Source organism: Stomoxys calcitrans, chromosome 5, assembly GCF_963082655.1.
Source record: "Stomoxys calcitrans chromosome 5, idStoCalc2.1, whole genome shotgun sequence".
Lineage (NCBI taxonomy): Eukaryota > Metazoa > Arthropoda > Insecta > Diptera > Muscidae > Stomoxys > Stomoxys calcitrans.
Window position 1 is genome coordinate 13,122,016 of NC_081556.1, and position 18,675 is coordinate 13,140,690.

The following is an 18,675-nucleotide window of genomic DNA, read 5'->3' on the forward strand; positions in this document are numbered from 1 at the left end:
AACTACGTCACCTTAGATTAGTTCAATCAGACGGACAAAATAGAAACACAAAAACAACATTCTGTATCTGCTGCAATCTGCACAACTCGTGCCACATGCTAAACACACATCGACGTCCGACGGACGACAACGACTTAGAAAATTCGCCAATTGCACATACATGTCCACATGTCTTGTGTGTGTGAGCCATGATATCTCTTAACATAAGAAGAAGTCATGTTCACAAGAAAGGCTAGAGCAGTAGAAGACCTCTGAGCCATGTTAGCATGGCTTAGTTGCTTGCTAAGTATGTATAGATACTCGTATTCATTTAAACAAAGACCCCACAGCATCTCCATTGTCCTCTGACAGTGGTTCTATTAAAAATTTCATTACCTTACGAGCTATGACCATTTTAAGTTTTTGAGATGAAACTTTGGTTTTTTTCTTGTAGATTTTCAACAAATTTTGATGACTAATTAAGCTTAGTTTTGCGCTAGCAGCCCTAGTTAAGTAGTTATGACTATTTTCAGATTTAGCAAATATAGCCCATCATCGAACTCAACCTGCATATGAAATCCGCCTCATGTGGCCATACGCGTAAGCCAGCAACCGGCTTGTTGTGCACCCTAATCCGAAAAGTATCCCTGAAGAGATTTGTGTCAGGAAATCTGTGCTGAGCACAAGATCCTTAATCGTTTTCCATTATATGCCCCTAAATTGGTATCAGTATGATATCGTATCCGCACCCAAGTTTACATAGGAAATGTTCCAACGTCTCATCATCTCCCACTGTAGTAACCAGCCGCTTCACACGTAGGCCCATGGTCGACTGTGTTTGACATGAAGTAAGATAGAGAGAGAGAGAGAGTAAAGAAGTAGTTTTTTGACACATGGACACGCACGACGGCACTTGTATTATTTCATTGCGCGCCCTTTAGAAATCTTTCCATCTTGTTCACATATCTGGGGAGACACGTCTGCAAGTTCATTCAGATCCGAGAAAAACCGCCTCATCATGAAGAAAAGCCTGTACCCCCTTAGATCTAACATGAATTAAGCAAAAGTTCAACTACCCTTTCCAAGGGATAGTGTAGTTTTAGTACACTTTCTAAAGGTAAAGGGTAGTTTTTGTACTTTTCCAATGGGAAAGAGTAGTTTTAGTATACTTTCCCACGGGAAAGCTAGCTTCCAAAGGGAAAGGGTGGTTTTAGTACCCTTGCCTAAGTGAAAGGTTATTTTTAGTACCCTTTCCCAAGTGAGAGGGCAGTTTTAGAACCCTTCCTCAAGGGAAAGGCTAGTTTTAGCACCCTTACACAAGGGAAAGGTTAGTTTTCCAAGGAAAGGCTAGATTAAGTACACTTTCCTAACGAAATGGCTAGTTTTAGTACCCATTCCCAAGGGAAAGATAGATTGAGTACCCTTTCCCAAGGGAAATTCTAGTTTGAGTACCCTTTTCCAAGGGAAAGGCTAGTATTCGTACTCTTTCCCAAGGGAAAAGCTAGTTTTAGGGATATATTACCTCAAGGGATAGGCCAGTTTTTGTACCCTTACACAGGGGAAAGGTTAGTTTCCCAAGGAAAGGCTAGTTTAAGTACACTTTCCTTACGAAAAGGCTAGTTTGAGTACCCTTTCACAAACGAAAACCTAGTTTGAGTACCCTTTTCCAAGGGAAAGGCTAGTGTTAGTACTCTTTTCCAAGGGAAAAGCTAGTTTTAGTACGCTTTCCCAAGGGAAAGACTAGTTTTATCACCCTTCCCCAAAGGAAAGGCTAGTTTTACTACCCTTCCCTGAGGGAAAGGGCAGTTTTAGTACCCTTTTCCAAGGAAAAATGTAGTATTAGTACCCTTCCCCAAGGGAAACGGCAGCATTAGTACCATTTCCCTAGGGAAAGTGTAGTTATATTACCTTTCCTAAGGTAGAGGGCAGTTTTGGTAACCTTTCTCAAGATAAAGGGTAGTTTTAGTACCCTTCCCAAGAGAAAGGCTAGTTTTAATACCCTTTCGGGAGGGAAGGGGTAGATATAATACCATTTACCAAGAGAAAGACTAGTTTTAATACCCTTTCAAAAAGGAATGGGTAGTTATAGTACACTTTCCTAAGGGAAAGGGTAGCTTTAGTACCCTTTCCCAGGGGTAAGGCTAGTTTAACTACCCTTCTCCAAAGGAAAGGCTAGTTTTATTAACCTATTCCAAGGGAAAGGATAGTTTTAGTACACTTTTCCAAAGGAAATGCTAGTTTTAGTACTCTTTCCCAAGAGAAAGGCTAGTTTCCCAAGGGCCAAACTGCTTTCTACCAAGGGAAAGGCTAGTTTTAGTACCCCTTCCCAAGGAAAAGGCTAGTTTTAGTACCATTTCCCAAGGAAAAGGCTACTTTTAGTACCCCCTTCGCAGGGGAAAGGCCAGTTTTAGTACCCTTTCCCAGGGGAAAGGCTAGTTTTACTACCCTTCCCCAAGGGAAAGGCTAGTTTAATTAACCTATTCCAAGGAAAAGGCTAGTTTTAGTACCTTTTTCCGAGGGAAAGACTAGATTTAATACCCTTTCCCAAGGGAAAGGCTAGTTTCCCAAGGGAGAGAACAGTTTTGCTCTTGGGAAACTAGCCTTTCTCTTGGGAAACTAGCTTTTCCCAATTTAAATGGCAGGGTAGTTTAAGTACCCTTTCCCAAGGGAAAAGGTAGTTTTTGTACACTTTCCCAAAGGAAAGGGTAGTTTTATTACCCTTTTCCAAGGAAAAGTATAGTTTTAGTACACTTTCCCAAGGGAAAGTTTAGTTTTAGTACCTTTCCCAAAGGAAAGGCCAGATTTAGTACCCCTTCCCAAGAGAAAGGCTAGTTTTAGTACTCCTTCCCAAGGTAAGAAAGAGGTAGTTTTAGCACCCTTTCCCAATGAAAAGGGTACTTTTAGTAACTTTCTCCAAGGGAAAGGCTAATTTTAGTACCCTTTCCCAAGGAAAAGGCTAGTTTTAGTACCCTTTCCCAATGAAAAGTTTAGTTTTAGTGCTCTCTCCCAAAGGAAAGGGTAGTTTTAGTACATTTTTCTAGGAAAAAGGTTACTAAACCTTATCTCACATAGGAAATGTTCCAACGTTCCATTATATTCCCCACATGCTGTCAGTCGTCGTCCTTATTCTGGATAAGTGCGTCCGAAGTTCTATGTGACACCTTATGAAACCGAAAGCCATACTTACCTCCTTGCTTCTGCCTTCAAGTAAGAGTCTCATCTTCCTACGTTATGCATCCTCCATAAGATTTTCGTTTTCGTAAGGATCATTTTCACTGTTCTATGGTGCTACATGAACGTTGGTTGCACAAGCCCTTAACTTGAACTGCGTCGCCCCGAAAGGTTTCATAGTCACCAAGTTTTTTGAAAGCAGTTTTCTGGCCCTTACTTCTAATTCGTTTGCCCTTTCGTTTCCCTTAATCTTCTATTGACTGGCACCCAAGCAATGTTGATCGTGCCATCCTCAGCCAAGGCTTTAATCTCCATCTTACACTCCAGGACCACCCTTGATGTATTCATCCGTAAAGATGTTCACACTCTTTCGAAAACAACATGCCACGTCACGCATGCCGTGATCGCCCGGATCTCAGCCTACAGAACCGTATTATGTTCAGAAAAGGATCTCAGGATTCTCAATGGGTCCACTAAGTCCACTAACCATATAGCTTGAATTTCCAGTTGACAACAACAGAGTCAATCCAAGATTATGCCGCTGGACGCAATGCCTAGCACTCGAAGTGTCGTCTCAAGTAGCCCTTCCGAAACCTCTTCCATTCCATCCAGGTTTTCCATTGTCGCCTCGATTATACCGTGATGACATGACCTGCTCCTACCCTCTATTTATTCTCCCAAAGCCTTAAGTCTCATAGCCGCAGTGACCAACTTATTTTTAATACGTAGGCCTATGGGCCCTATAAATATTTAGAAAAGTCTCCAGTACCCTATGAGGCGTGGTCCTCATCGCTCCGCCTATGGCAATACAACATGTGCTCTAAACCTTTTTTAATGTCCTTATGTTACACTTCTCTATCGGCATCCATCAAACTACAGAGGCGTAAGTTAGTATTGGTCTAATCACTAAAACCATATTTCCAAATCCCAATAGTAACCGGTATTCAATGCAAACGCAGTGTTGCAATTGAATTTGGAAGGAGATTTGCTCACATTGAAAGTATATGGGAAACCTCGTTGCAAAACACGAGATTTTCGAAATCTCGTATCAAATATATATTTGCTCCAAGTGGAAACTTGGTAAGAGTCTTAGTTTAGGAGTCTTCGAACTGAAATTTTCGCTTTTTGTTCGTCTCTACCACTGTTCTACACATTCATACAATCTTCCGCAAGTTCTTAACGGACTGTTTTGTTTTGTTTTGCTTGAGCGATGATGGTTCACAAAACTTTGCTCTTATTCACAACTTTATGTGATTTTTCTTATTTTATGGGTTGTTTTTGTTTTTACCATATCTCTGTTTGTTGCAGCGACAAAGCTCATTGAAGGCAGAGACACATCTATAGTACTATCAAAAATTGATCATCTTCATAATAACAAAGAGTGATGAGAATGACAACAGCATTTGCGGCAAAGATAGTTGATGATGTTCATGGGCGTAGCATCTCTAGTATTCGGTTATACAGATTGCAAGTGTTTCAAAGTGTAAATAAAACAAAAAGGATTCACCCCAAAAAAATTCTAAGATGGATTCAAGATATTAGGTCAGTAGATAAAAAAAAGTCTGACAATTGAGGTTTGAGGCTAAAATTTGTTTTTTAGAACAAAATATTGATCTTTTTGGCAGCTATATCAAAATATAAACCGATGTGAACCATATAGAATACGGATGTCGAAAAGCCTAACATAAGTCACTACGTCAAATTTCAACGAAATCGGATAATAAATGCGATTCTTAAAGGGCCATGACTTTAAATCGAGAGATCGTTCTAGATGGCACCTACAACCAAATCTAGACCAATGTGAACCAAATTAAACAAGTATATAGTAATCATCCTATTTTATTATAACTCCACTACTATATACGTAGTTATATCATAATAGGGGCTGGTCTCGATCATATTTTATTCAGGTCTCATGAACTCATATACAAGTAACATTTTTAGACAATAAATCTACTTTTTTTGGGATTAAGACCCTAAATTGGAAGATCCGTCTATATGACAGCTACATCTAAAAACATTCCGATATTTACTACATTTGGGTCAGATGGGGCGTGGCTTGAAACAACTTTGTCAAAATGTAGTTCGATCCGAAACATATTTGGGGCGGATGTCGGGAGGCTTAAAACAACTTAGTGTTTCAAATTTCAGCAAAATAGGATAAAAAGTAGAGCTTTTATGGGCTTCAGACCCTTTATCGGCAGATCGGTCTATATGACAGCTGTATCAAAACATAGTTCGATCTGAATCATATTTGGGTCCTATGTTAAGAGGCCCAAAACTACTCAATATTTCAAATTTCAGCGAAATCGGGTAATAAATAAAGCTTTTATGTGTTTCAGACCCTTTATCGGCAGAACGGTCTATATGGCAGCTATATCAAAACATAGTCCGATCTAAACCATATTTAGGTCAGATGTCGGGAGGCTTTAAATAACCTACTGTTTCAAATTTCAACAAAATCGGGTAATAAATAAACCTTTTATGGGCTTCAGACCCTTTATCGGCAGATCGGTCTATATGGCAGCTATATGTAAATATAGTCCGATCTGAACTATATTTGGGCCAGATGTCGGGAGGACTAAATCTACTCACTGTCTCAAATTTAAGCGAAATCATGCAATAAGTAAAGCATTTGTGTCTATATAGCAGCTATATCCGATTATAGTCCGATTTGGCCCGTTCAAGAACTTAAGCAGCGTACATCAAAAAGACGTATCTGTGCCAAATTTCAGCACAATATCTCAATTTTTGAAGGCTGTAGAGTGATTACAACAGACGGACGGACATACACACGGTTAAATCGTCAAAAAGTCTTCGAATTTTACGACGATCTGAAATATATATACTTTGTAGGGTCGCAAATTGATATTTCGATATGTTGCAAACGGAATGACTAAATGAATATACCCCTATCCTACGGTGGTGGGTTAAAAAAAATCCATGTTTTGGTATCTGCCTAACAAAGGTACAGCCATATTTTGGGTATGCTAAAGGCTTTAGCTTAGGTATAAAAACCCATCAAGCTGTTATCAAAATCGAAATCCACAACGAATACTAAGAATATTTACCAAAGAAACAGCTATGGGTGTAAAATTCAAAACGAATTCCGGTTTTTAATGAAAAGTTGTTGTATAACTAATTTATCCTCTATGTCCAGGCGAAACGGCTGAAGGATTCTTGGCTATCAAAATCGGTTTAGACTTATTTAGATACCACCTATTTTTATTTTATGCCCATGGTTTCTTGGGAAAATGTTCGTCCTAGATTCCAGTAGATACAAAAATCTGAAAATGGTTTGAGGCTAAAATTTGTATATGACCTCTTACAAAAATTTAAAAAAAATTTCCATGTTTTGGTATCTGTCGATATAAAGCTACAGCCATATTTTGGGTATTCTAAAGGCCCTAGCTTAGGCATGGCTATCAAAATCAGTTGAGATTTGATTATAGCTCCCATATTTAGATATCACCCGACGGACGGACTTTGTCGTTCAAAACCGAAAGCGCGATTTTGGTTTTATGTCCATGGTTTCATGGGAAAATTTTCGTCGTAGATTCTGATTTTGATAATCGCTTTGTCGATTAAAAAATTGACCAACCTCAATGCCTACGCCTCTGTTGCTGAAAGTCAAAATAATCTTGATGATTACGAACTGGTCATGATCATCTCCACAATGGCATGCTGGTGGCATGGTTAGTTTTAATACAAGAAAAAAAAAACAAAAACAAAAAAACAACAGAATTCACTGTTGAATTTAAGTGATTGTATCTATGAGGTTGTGTTTTTGTTATAAAAATCTTTTAATTTGGGGTTTGGATTTTTTTTTGCCGGAGTTCCCTTGGAACGGGCCGAAGAAGAAGAACAAATACAAAATTTTTGTTTTGTTAATTTTATTGTTTCTATTTCTTGTGGTGTAATCTTTTTATGTAGGTATTATTATTTTTTTTTAATTTTATTTCAGTAGTAATGAGATATGAGTGTAATAATAAGTTTTTGCGGATATGGTTCGGGGAATTTTAAAAAATAGAAAATCATAGAAATACTCGTAGCATTGTCCCTTAAGCCGAGTTCAGTGTTTTGTTTAAAACTTTGGAGATTGTTTTGTAAATGAAATCTTCATCTTTTTGTTTTTTAGTATAGTTTGTAAGTGAATGTGTCGAACAAACAAATCGTGAAATCTTTTGCGTCAAGAATCACAATCATGTTATTAAAGAAAACGCAATAATCCTTTTTGAGAAAATCTCATGATGATATGTTGATAATTGACAATTTTCGTACGTATGTAGGTTTATTAAATTATTGTATTATTTCAATTTTAATTGAACAGACGCAGTATGCTATTGCTTAGCTTAGGTTTTGTTGAAAATGGAAATCTTAATTGAATATAAAATCACGTTCGCAGGAAGTTGACAACACCTTCCATAGAATCGATAGATGCAAGTACATGTACATACTCGTAAATATATATTGACTTTGGAGATTGATTTACGACATTATTTCTTCATAGATAAATCAATTATGGTTTTTGAAATTTTATCAACCGTTATTTTTCATTGCAGTTGAATGTTGATTTTGTCCTACAGCACAATTAGGAAAAGACAATTAATAGTTGGGTTCAATATCACAGAACATATAACAGCTAATATGGGGGCGAAGGTCAAGAGTCAGTAGGAACAAGTAAAAGCGTGCTAAGTTCGGTCGGGTCCATCATGGACCGCATTTATCAGGCACTATGCCCAGTATCTCCTTATAGGCCAATAAAGGAATATGGAAACAAGTAAAAGCGTGCTAAGTTCGGCCGGGCCGAATAATGGGAAACCACCACCATGGATTCTGCTAAAAATGTATACAACATAATTTAAGTTGTAGGGCATAATTTTATTCTACATTCGAAACTTCTGTCAAACCAGATTCCAGGAACCGAATAAGGATGATCGAGAGACCGGTTTACATGGGGGCTATATTACTTTATAGACCGATTTTGGACGTGCTTGGCACAGTTTTGGAAATCATAGCAAAACATTACATGCGACATTTCAGCCAAATCGGACCAAAATTGCGGCTTGTAAGGTCTCAAGAAGAAAAATCGGGCGATCGGTTTATATGGGAGCTATATCAGATTATAGACCGATTTGTATCGTACTAAACACAGTTATTGGAAGTCATAAAAGAACATCATGTGCAAAATTTCAGCCAAATCGGGCAAAAATTGCGGCTTGTAAGGGCTCAAGAAGTAACATTGGACCATCGGTTCATATGGGAGCTATATCAGAGTATACACCGATTTAGACCGTACTTAGCACGGTTGTTGGTAGTCATAACAGAAAACTATGTGCAAAATTTCAGCCAAATCGGAAAAAAATGGCAGCTTCCAGGGGCTTAGGAAGACAAATCGGGAGATCGGTATATATGGGAGCTATAACAGGTTCTTTATCTATTTGAACCATACTTGACACAGTTGTTGGAAGTCGTAATAGAAAACTATGTGCAAAATTTCGGCCAAATCAGATGAAAATTGCGGCTGCGGCAAGAAGTCAAATCGAGAGATCGGTTCATATGGGAGCTATATGAGGTTATTATAACGACTTGGACCATACTTGGCATAGTTGTTGGAAATGAAAACAAAAGACTTCATGCAAAATGTTAGCCAAATAGGAATATAATTGCGACGACTAGAGGCTCAAGAAGGCAAGCTCCGAGATCGGTTAATATGGCAGCTATATCAATTAATGAACCGATTATAACCATACTTGGCATAGTTGTTAAAAGACATAACAAAACCCCTCATACAACATTTCAGTCAAATCTGACATGAATTGAGCCATCTAGAAGCGCAAGAAGTCCAGATCCAAGAAGTCCAGATTGCAGTTATATCAAAACATGGACGGATATGGCCCATTTACAATCCCAACCGACCTACACTATTAGGAAGTATGTGTGTGCTGTACTCCTTCAAAAGTTAGCGTACTTTCCACATACAAGCGGTCAGACTGACTTGGCTGGATCGACTTTATAGGGTCTTAGACCAATAATTCGATTTGTTACAAACGGAATATCGAACTTAGTATAACCCATACTATGTTGATCTCAATATTTTGCATAATTCTTTGCAATATTTAAGATTTAGCCTTGAAATTGTTTCTGGATCACTTTTTGGTTAAGGCCTCTGACTTCGTGCAAATCCGTCGAAAATTGGTGTTACTACGCCCTTTTAAGTGTAAATCGGGCGAATTATATCTGTGGAGGCTGTATTTAAATCTGAACCGATTTTTCCCAAAATTCATAGCGTTTGTATTTGAGCTTAGAAAGTGATATAGGCATATCTCTACCTAGATTGCAAAGCATGACACGCTGACTAGCAGCACAAGGCAGTTTTTTAGGGATATTGCCTTCATTATCTCGAACTCGGTAGTAATAACGTCCTTCGTTATTGAACATAAAATGTTCGGAGAGAAAGAGAATGACCTTTAATTTGATGCATGACACGGGCAAATAGCTTTAGCCATTTCAGAGATATGGGTCGCCGAAGTCCCCAAAGTCGCCAAAAAGCCAAAAACTCGAGATTTTCAAAACTTTGAGGGGCCTCAAGCAGCACGTGTTAACACCTTCCAATTATGCCTAAATTTTGGGAATCTTAAAACCTAACAAAATGAAACATTTTAGGGGGTGACGCCAAAAAAAAAAAAAAATCACATCGATTTTTATACCCTACACCACTACTGTGGTACAGTGTATTAAAACATAGTGCATTTGTTTGTAACACCCAAAAGTAAGAGAGATAGACCCATTAATAAGTTTACCGATCGACTCAGAATCACTCTTCGATTCGATATAGCTAAGTCCGACTGTCTGTCTGTCCATGTTAATTTGTGTACCAACTACAGGTCGCAGTTTTCATGCCATCATCTTCAAATTTGGTACAGGCATGTTTTTCGGATTAGAGACAAAGCCTATTGAAATTGGAAAAAATAGGTTCAGATTCAAATATAGTTTCCATATATATGTACGTCCGATTTGCTGTTATTGTGCAATAAAATGCTCTTCTGTTAACCGATTCTCTCGAAATTTGGCAGGAAGCATTTTCTAATCACTCTCGATATTATTAGTGAATTTCATAGAGATCGGTTCAGATTTAGATATAGCTCTCATTTATATATATATTACCTGATTTTCTCTTCTAGAGTCACGACAAGCGCATTTATTGACCAATCTTCCCAAAAATTTGTACAACACTTTCCTCGACGATTTCCACAATATCTACAATATTAAGTCGAAATCGGTTCAGATTTAGATATTGCTCCCATATATATGTTCGTCCGATTTGCTGTTATAATGCAATAAAATGGTCATTTGTTAACCGATTCTCTCAAAATTTGGCAGGAAGGAATTTCTATTTCGATATTTCATAGAGATTGGTTCAGATTTAGATATAGCTCTCATATAAATACAAAAAATTTTGTACAACGCTTTCCTCGACGACTTTCACAATATCTGTAAAGTTTGCTCGAAATCGATTCAGATTTCGATATAGCTCCCATGTACATGTTCGTCCGATTTTGAGAAATATTGCAATAATGACTCTGGACATTAATGGTGAATTTCATAGAAATCGGTTCATATTTAGATATAGCTGCCATGTATATCGCCCGATTTTCACTTCTATTGTCACTGCAAGCGCATTTATTGACCAATCTTGCTAAAATTTTGTACAGCGATTTTCCCGACGACTACCACAATATCTAAGAAGTTTGCTAGAAATCGGTTCAGATTTAAATATAGTTCCCATATATGTGTTCGTCAGATTTGCAATAATGTTGTCTTTTGTCCACCGTATTTATTTCAGTTTGAACATATCTGCTCGAAATTTTAAACAGATTGTTATAACCCATCTGAAAATATCCTCCGACGCCCACCAAAATTGGTTCAGAATTAGATATAGCTCCCACTTTGTAGCTACAGTGTAGGTGAAGGGTATTATAAAGTCGGCACTGACCGACTTTTGCCTTTCCTTACTGGTTTCACTTTGAGATAAAACCACCCTAGTGTACATCCAATGTTAATTCGGGTTAATTCATCGTTCGTCGAACATCCTCCTGCGGTCTAATAACGTAAAAATCAATCACTTTCAGGCATTCCCCGCTGAATAACGAATTAGTTAGGTTTCTATAGCAAAACCCTAAAACCCCGAAAGACCCCATCCTGTCTACATGATAAACCCATCATTAAAATCAATAAAACGAAACTATTTATTGTTATTGATCTCATAAGAGATAAATAAGGTGGCGACAATGTCAAACCAAAGCTCGCTGGTCTTCTCTGTTGCTTTTATATTTCGCTGCTTATGCAAAAACAATATCATAATCATATCGTTTGAATAATTTATGATGATTTTTCCTTCTTAAAGCTTGGAGTTTTTCCTTTGGCCAATGACAAGATTGCAATCATCTAAGAGTTCTACGTTAATGCAGACATTAAAACAAAAAACCAAACATTTTATTTATTGCTATTTTGTTGATAAATATGCATTATTTGGTGGCGGCTTGATGCTTGCCACTCACAGTAGTCGCTCGAATGCCACATGGAATACATTTGATGTGACATAAAAATCATTCTTTTAGAAGGGATTTTCTTTGCAACTTTTGTCTTTTTTGTCTTTTTTGGTTTTTCGTTTTTTTTTTTGGTTGACACTTGACATACATTTAATCTAAATATAGTATGAACTACGAAAATAAAAACAAAAACTACATACATGAAAAACAACAACAATAATGACAATGACAAAGTTAACATAATAACAAATATAATTTACAATTTACCGACAAAATACCATCATGTTTGGTGGTGGGGTGCACTGATGCTATTTGTCTGTCTGTCTGTCTATCGGTGTACCCCTTAAAAATAGACAAACACTTTGAGACGGACACACATGTTATGATGTACTTGAATGTACATTGACAAGAAGAACATCATCACCATCATCTTTTGGCAAAATTTTAAGAAGCATGCAGAAAAATTTACCACTGTACAATGTTATACTCTCTATCAGAGTTTGGGTTATATTAACTATGGCATTCCGTTTTTGGCTATTCGAAATATAATTGTAAGACCCATAGAGAATACCCGATTGCCATGTTGGTATTATAAAAGGACAAATTTTGCATGTTATAGGGTTCAAATTGGCCCATCCATGAGTTCAAATTGGCCCATCCAATAATACAACTCCCATAAAACTTGAGAACGCATTTCTCATTCGATTTGGCTGCAATCAAGTTGAGTCGCGTATTACCTTCTGATATACATATCAAGTATAAGGTCATATAGAAAACAATCATCCTAAGAATTTACCATCCATGGTGGAGGGTTTATGAAATTCGGCGCAGTCGAACTTAACGCTCTTTAACTTGATCTTAAAGTTTTTATTTCAAATAGTATCGTTTTCATGGCGTTGTCTAATTCATATGTCTATTCTCCTTTTTATACCCTCCACCATTTGGATTGCCCAAAAAGTAATTGCGGATTTTTTAAAAGAAAGTAAATGCATTTTTAATAAAACTTAGAATGAACTTTAATCAAATATATAATTGCCATTTTGTTCGATAACCTTTTGCCAAATCTTCCTGGCAAATTTTGTATTCCACGCTCATAGAACTTCTGGCCTTTATCTGCTAAAAACTGAACCAAGTGCGATTTTACAGCCTCATCATTATAGCCGAAAGTTTTACCATTTAAGGAGTTCTGCAAAGATCGAAATAAATGGTAGTCTGATGGTGCAAGGTCAGGGCTATATGGTGGATGCATCAAAAGTTCCCAGCCAAGCTCACTCAGTTTTTGGCGAGTGACCAAAGATGTGTGCGGTCTAGCGTTGTCCTGGTGGAATATGACACCTTTACGATTGACCAATTCTGGTCGCTTCTCCTTAATGGCTATATTCAATTTGTCCAATTGTTGACAGTAAACATTCGAATTAATCGTTTGGTTCCTTGGAAGCAGCTCAAAATATACCACACCCTTCCAATCCCACCAAACAGACAGCATAACCTTCTTTTGGTGGATATCACCCTTTGAAGTGGTTTGAGCTGGTTCACCATGCTTGGACCATGATCGTTTTCGACTAACGTTGTTGTAAACAATCCATTATTCATCTCCAGTTATGATTCGTTTTAAAAACGGATCGAATTCATTGCGTTTAAGGTGCATATCACAAGCGTTGATTCGGGTTGTTAAATGAATTTCTTTCAATACATGTGGTACCCAAATATCAAGCTTTTTCACCAGTCCAAGACTTTATATGTGATAAATAACTTCTCTCCTATCTCACGCTCAGTTACATGACGATCCAATTCGATTAATGCTTTGATTTGGTCATCATCAACTTCATTTGGCCGACCTGAACGTGGCTCATCTTTAAGTGAAAAATCTCCAGAACGGAATTTGCGAAACCAATTTTGAACAATTTTGAATACACATCTCGTAACTTTTTAGCAACCTGCTCCGCGTTTTTTCCTTTACGGAAATAATAAAGTAAAATATGACGAAAATGCTCCTTTGTGGGCTCCATATTAAAATTGACGCCAAACAAACAAATGTAAACAAAATTTCGCGCACTTTTTTTCTAAAGCAAGCTAAAAGTAACAGCTGATAACTGACAGAAGAAAGAATGCAATTACAGAGTCACAAGCCGTTGAAAAAATTTGTCAACGCCGACTATATGAAAAATCCGCAATTACTTTTTGGGCAACCCATAATTTCGTCATTCTGTTTGTAACACCTCGAAATATGCGTCTAAGACCCCATAAAGTATATATATTCTTGATCGTCATGAAATTTTTAGTCGTCATTCTGTTTGTAAAACCTCAAAATATGCGTCTAAGACCCCATAAAGTATATATATTCTTGATCGTCATGACATTTTTAGTCGATCTAGCCATGTCCGTCCGTCTGTGTGTCGAAAGCACGCTAACTTTCGAAGGAGTAAAGCTAGGCGCTTGAAACTTTGCACAACTTCTTTTTATTAGTGTAGGTCGGTTGGGATTGTAAATTGGACAAATCGGTCCATATTTTGATATATCTTGCATATAAACCCATCTTAGGTCTTGACTTCTAGGGCCTCTAGAGGGCGCACTTCTAGTCCGATTTGACTGAAGCTTTGGACGTGCTGTTTTGGTACCATTTCCAACAACTGTGCTAAGTATGGTTCTTGACTTCTTGACCCTTTAGAGGGCGCTATTCTTAACCGATGTGGCTTTTTTTTGCACGTGGTATTTTGGTATCACTTCCAACAACTGTGTTAAATATGGTTTAAGTATGGTTTAAGTCGATTCATAACCTGGTATAGGTGCTATACAAACCGATCTTGGATCTTGACTTCTTGAGCCGATAGAGGATCCAGTTCTCATCCGATTTGGCTGAAATTTTGGATGAGGTGCTTTGCTATGACTTCCAACAACTTTGTTTAGTATGGCGAGAATCGGAACATAAACTGATATAGCTGCCATATAACCCATCTTGGGTTTTGACTTCAAGGGCCTCTAGAGGGCGCACTTCTAGTCCGATTTGACTGAAGTTTAGTACAATCGCTTCTCCCATGACCTTCAACATATGTGTTCAATATGGTCTGAATCGATGTATAGCTTGATACAGCTAACATATAAACGGATCTCCCGATTTTGCTTCTTAAGCCCCTACAAGGCGCAATTCTTATCCGAATGAACTGAAATATTACACAATGACTTCTACAATGTTCAGCATTCAATTCATTCATGGTCCGAATCGGACTATAACTTGATATATTGCCCAAAAAGTAATTGCGTATTTTTTAAAAGAAAGTAAATGCATTTTTGATAAAACTTAGAATGAACTTTAATCAAATATACTTTTTTTACACTTTTTTTCTAAAGCAGGCTAAAAGTAACAGCTGATAACTGACGGAAGAAAGAATGCAATTACAGAGTCACAAGCTGTGAAAAAATTTGTTAACGCCGACTATATGAAAAATCCGCAATTACTTTTTGGGCAATCCAATAGCTTCTTATTCATTTTTGTGTTTGGCTAAAATGAGATACCGCGCAAAGAACTCAACAAATGATATCCATGGTGGAGGGTACATAAGATTCGGCCCGGCTGAATTTAGTTCAAATAACATTTTTGCTTGGCTGTAAAATTTTGCAAAAATAATTAATTGGAATGGTTTTAATGACCAAATAAAATTTGCCAAAACTGCCATATAACATTTCACGTAAATATTTTTTTTGAATTTAACGATCTAAAGACTGAAATGTGACAGTTGCTTTTTTTCTACATAGCAAAGAGACGTTAATATGACTGATTAATGAACAATGGCATAATTATATGATTTAAGGTCTTACCCCTCATATATTGTTTAATATTTATGAGACGTTAGTTAGTGCAGAGACTTATAAATCTAAAGTTGCAATAAATTGCATATACTTATATATTAGTTATATGTTGCAATTATTTTGTATGGATTTTTTGTTAAATAAATATCTTAAGTTTTGGCTTGTGATGGGTTTCGGCATCTTTGTGTAGTCATACTCCATTGTTAGCAATGCTGTACTTTAGACCATGGATTAAGTTAAAGATTCAGCTCATTTGGAGGCGGAGATTAGATTCCATTTCAATATGTTATCATTTAATCGCAAGAATGACAAAAGTTTGTTAGTTTGGTTGTGGTGTTTTTAAGTATTGATTTTGAGGTTTTTTGGAAACATATTTCCGAATCTATTTTATTATGTACTGGCTGAACCGGGCCCGCTTCGCTGCGCCCTCTTTTACTTTATAGTGAGCAAAATTTATTATTTTCGATTATTAAAGAGCTTTTAGCGAAAATAGTATATGACTTGCAGTTTAACAATATAAGTGCCTTTATCTGAATCCCATATTTCCTTTATTGGTCTACGAATTTAAGTTTGGATGTAAGGTGTACTCCATTCTTAAAATACTTCATTTCAGCCCGATATTCTCATGATGTCCGATTTAGGGGTGTTTTCGGGGGTGAGGTGATCCCCCAGATACTTGGCCCTGAAAAAATATCAGCATCGTGCTCTTCTCTCAAATACTATTTATTTAAAACCCGTATTGCCATTTGTTTAAAGGGAGTTTGCACGATGAGACGTCCTCCTAACGAATGGCTCCAAAATTGGTTATCAAATTCGTTTTCTAATCTCAAATACCTTTCACTTGAGCCACATATTGGCATGGTCGAAAAATGTTTACCCTTTGGGGGTGTTTTGGGGAAGGTGTTGTAGCCTAAATACATGGTTCTATATTTGGATATCAAATTCGTGTTCTACTCCCAAATATCATTATTGGAGGTCCATATTGTGATGGATAAATTGATCTTTGTGGGGTATTTTGGGAAAGGGGTAGACCCCCAGACAATTGGTCCCGATAGTGGGTATCAATTCTTGCTCTGTCCCTCAATACCTTTCATTTAAGTCCCACATTGACATGGTCGGTAAATATGTCCGATTTAGGGGTGTTTTGGGGAGTGGGGTGGTTCCCCAAACACTAAGCCCTGAAAATATATCAGCAACGTGCTCTATTCTCATATATCTATATATCATTCATTTGAACCCCATATTGCCATTTTCCTCAAAATTGGATATCAAATTCGTTTTCTAATCTCAAATACCATTCATTTAAACCCCTTATTGGAAAAGCCACAAATATGTCCGGTTTGGAGTATGGGCCTTTAAAATTAAGAACATCGAGCTTCACTGTCCACTGTGAAGATCCAAATTGCCTTGGTGAGACGTCCTATTTGGGGTTATTATGGTCGTGGGACGTCCCTAGACAGTTGGTCCCGAATGTTGATATCAGATTCATGGCCTACTCCTCAAATACCTTTCATTTGAGGCCCATTTTTCCATAGTCGGCAAACATGACCGGTTTGGGGGGTGTTTTGGGGGATGGGGCGGCCACTCAGTGACTTGGCTTTAAAAATATATATCAGTTTCGTGCTCTATTCTAAAAAAACGTCTTATTTTAGCCTCATATTGAAATGGTCAGCAAATACTTCCTATTTGGGTGGTGTTATGGGGGTGGCGTGGCCCCATAGACACTTTTTCCGAATAATGATATCATGATATTGATTTCTTCCAAAGACCTTTCATTTGAGCCCCATATTGCTATAGTCGTAAATTTGTCCTCTTTGGGGGATGTTCTGGGGGATGGGTGGCCCCAAACACATGGTCCCACATCTGATTCGTTTTCTAATCTTAAATATCTTTTATTTGAGTCCCATATTGTCGTGATTGGTGTATATATATATTTGGTAGGTTTTGGGGGAGGGGCGCCCCCCTAAGTACCCCATCCAAAATTTGGATACCAAATTTTTGTTTATAGGGGTCTATAAGAGATCACAAACAATTTCGCTTAAATCGCACCACCCATCTCCGAGATCTGGCGTTTCTGAAAATTACGTTAAGGGGGAGGGTCCGCCCCTCCTTCAGATATCAAAAAATGTAGTACCCTATTTTCATCACGGGATCATCTGTGAAAATTTCAAGAAAATCGGTTCAGCCAGTTCTGAGTCTATAAGTCATGCAAAATCTTGTAATTACGTCTTACAGACAACATACGGAGTGAAGTTAATGCTAGTGGGTGCTGCGCGTTGATTTCCTTGGACTTAACGAAGTCTTTTAATTCTGTTTCTTATGCTATTTTGATAAGGAAACTCAGAGAACCCACCATGGGATTGGGGCATACTAATTTCGTCATTCTGTTTGTAACTCCTCGAAATATTCATCTAAGAACCAATAAAGTATATATATTCTTGATCGTCATGACATTTTAAGTCGATGTAGCCATGTCCGTCCGTCCGTCCATCTGTCCGTCTGTCTGTCCGTCCGTCTACCTGTCGAAAGCACGCTAACTTTCGAACGAGTAAAGCTCGCCGCTTGAAATTATGCACAAATATTTCTTATTAGTGTAGGTCAGTTGGGATTGTAAATATATCGTGCCATATTTCTATATAGCTATCAACCGATCTTAGATCTTGCTTTCTTGAACCACTAGAGGCCAAAATTCTTATCCGATTTGGCTAATATTTTGCATGAGGTGTTTTATTATGACTTTCAACAACTGTGCTTAGTATGGTCTAAATCAGTCCATATATACCGATCTGCCGATTAGACTTCTTGAGCTTTTAGTGGGCGCAATTCTCATCCAATTTGGCAGAAATTTGCGTGAGGAATGAAATTGTGGCGCTTTGATTGTTTGTTAGTTTGTTTGTCTGTTCCGTATGGACTCAAAAATGGTTGAACTGATTTTCATGATATTTTTACAAATGAGAGAGTTTGAGCCCCCGATGATAATATGGTACTATATTTTTTGATATCCGAAGGGGGCGGACCCTCCTCCTTACCACCTTTTCACAAACGCTAGATCTCGGAGATGGGTGCACTGATGGGCCCAACCCATAAAACTCCACCCAACAGGGCCCTTTTATTGCTTTGGGCAATTTCAAATGAAAGGTATTTAAAAGTAGAGTACAAATCTGAC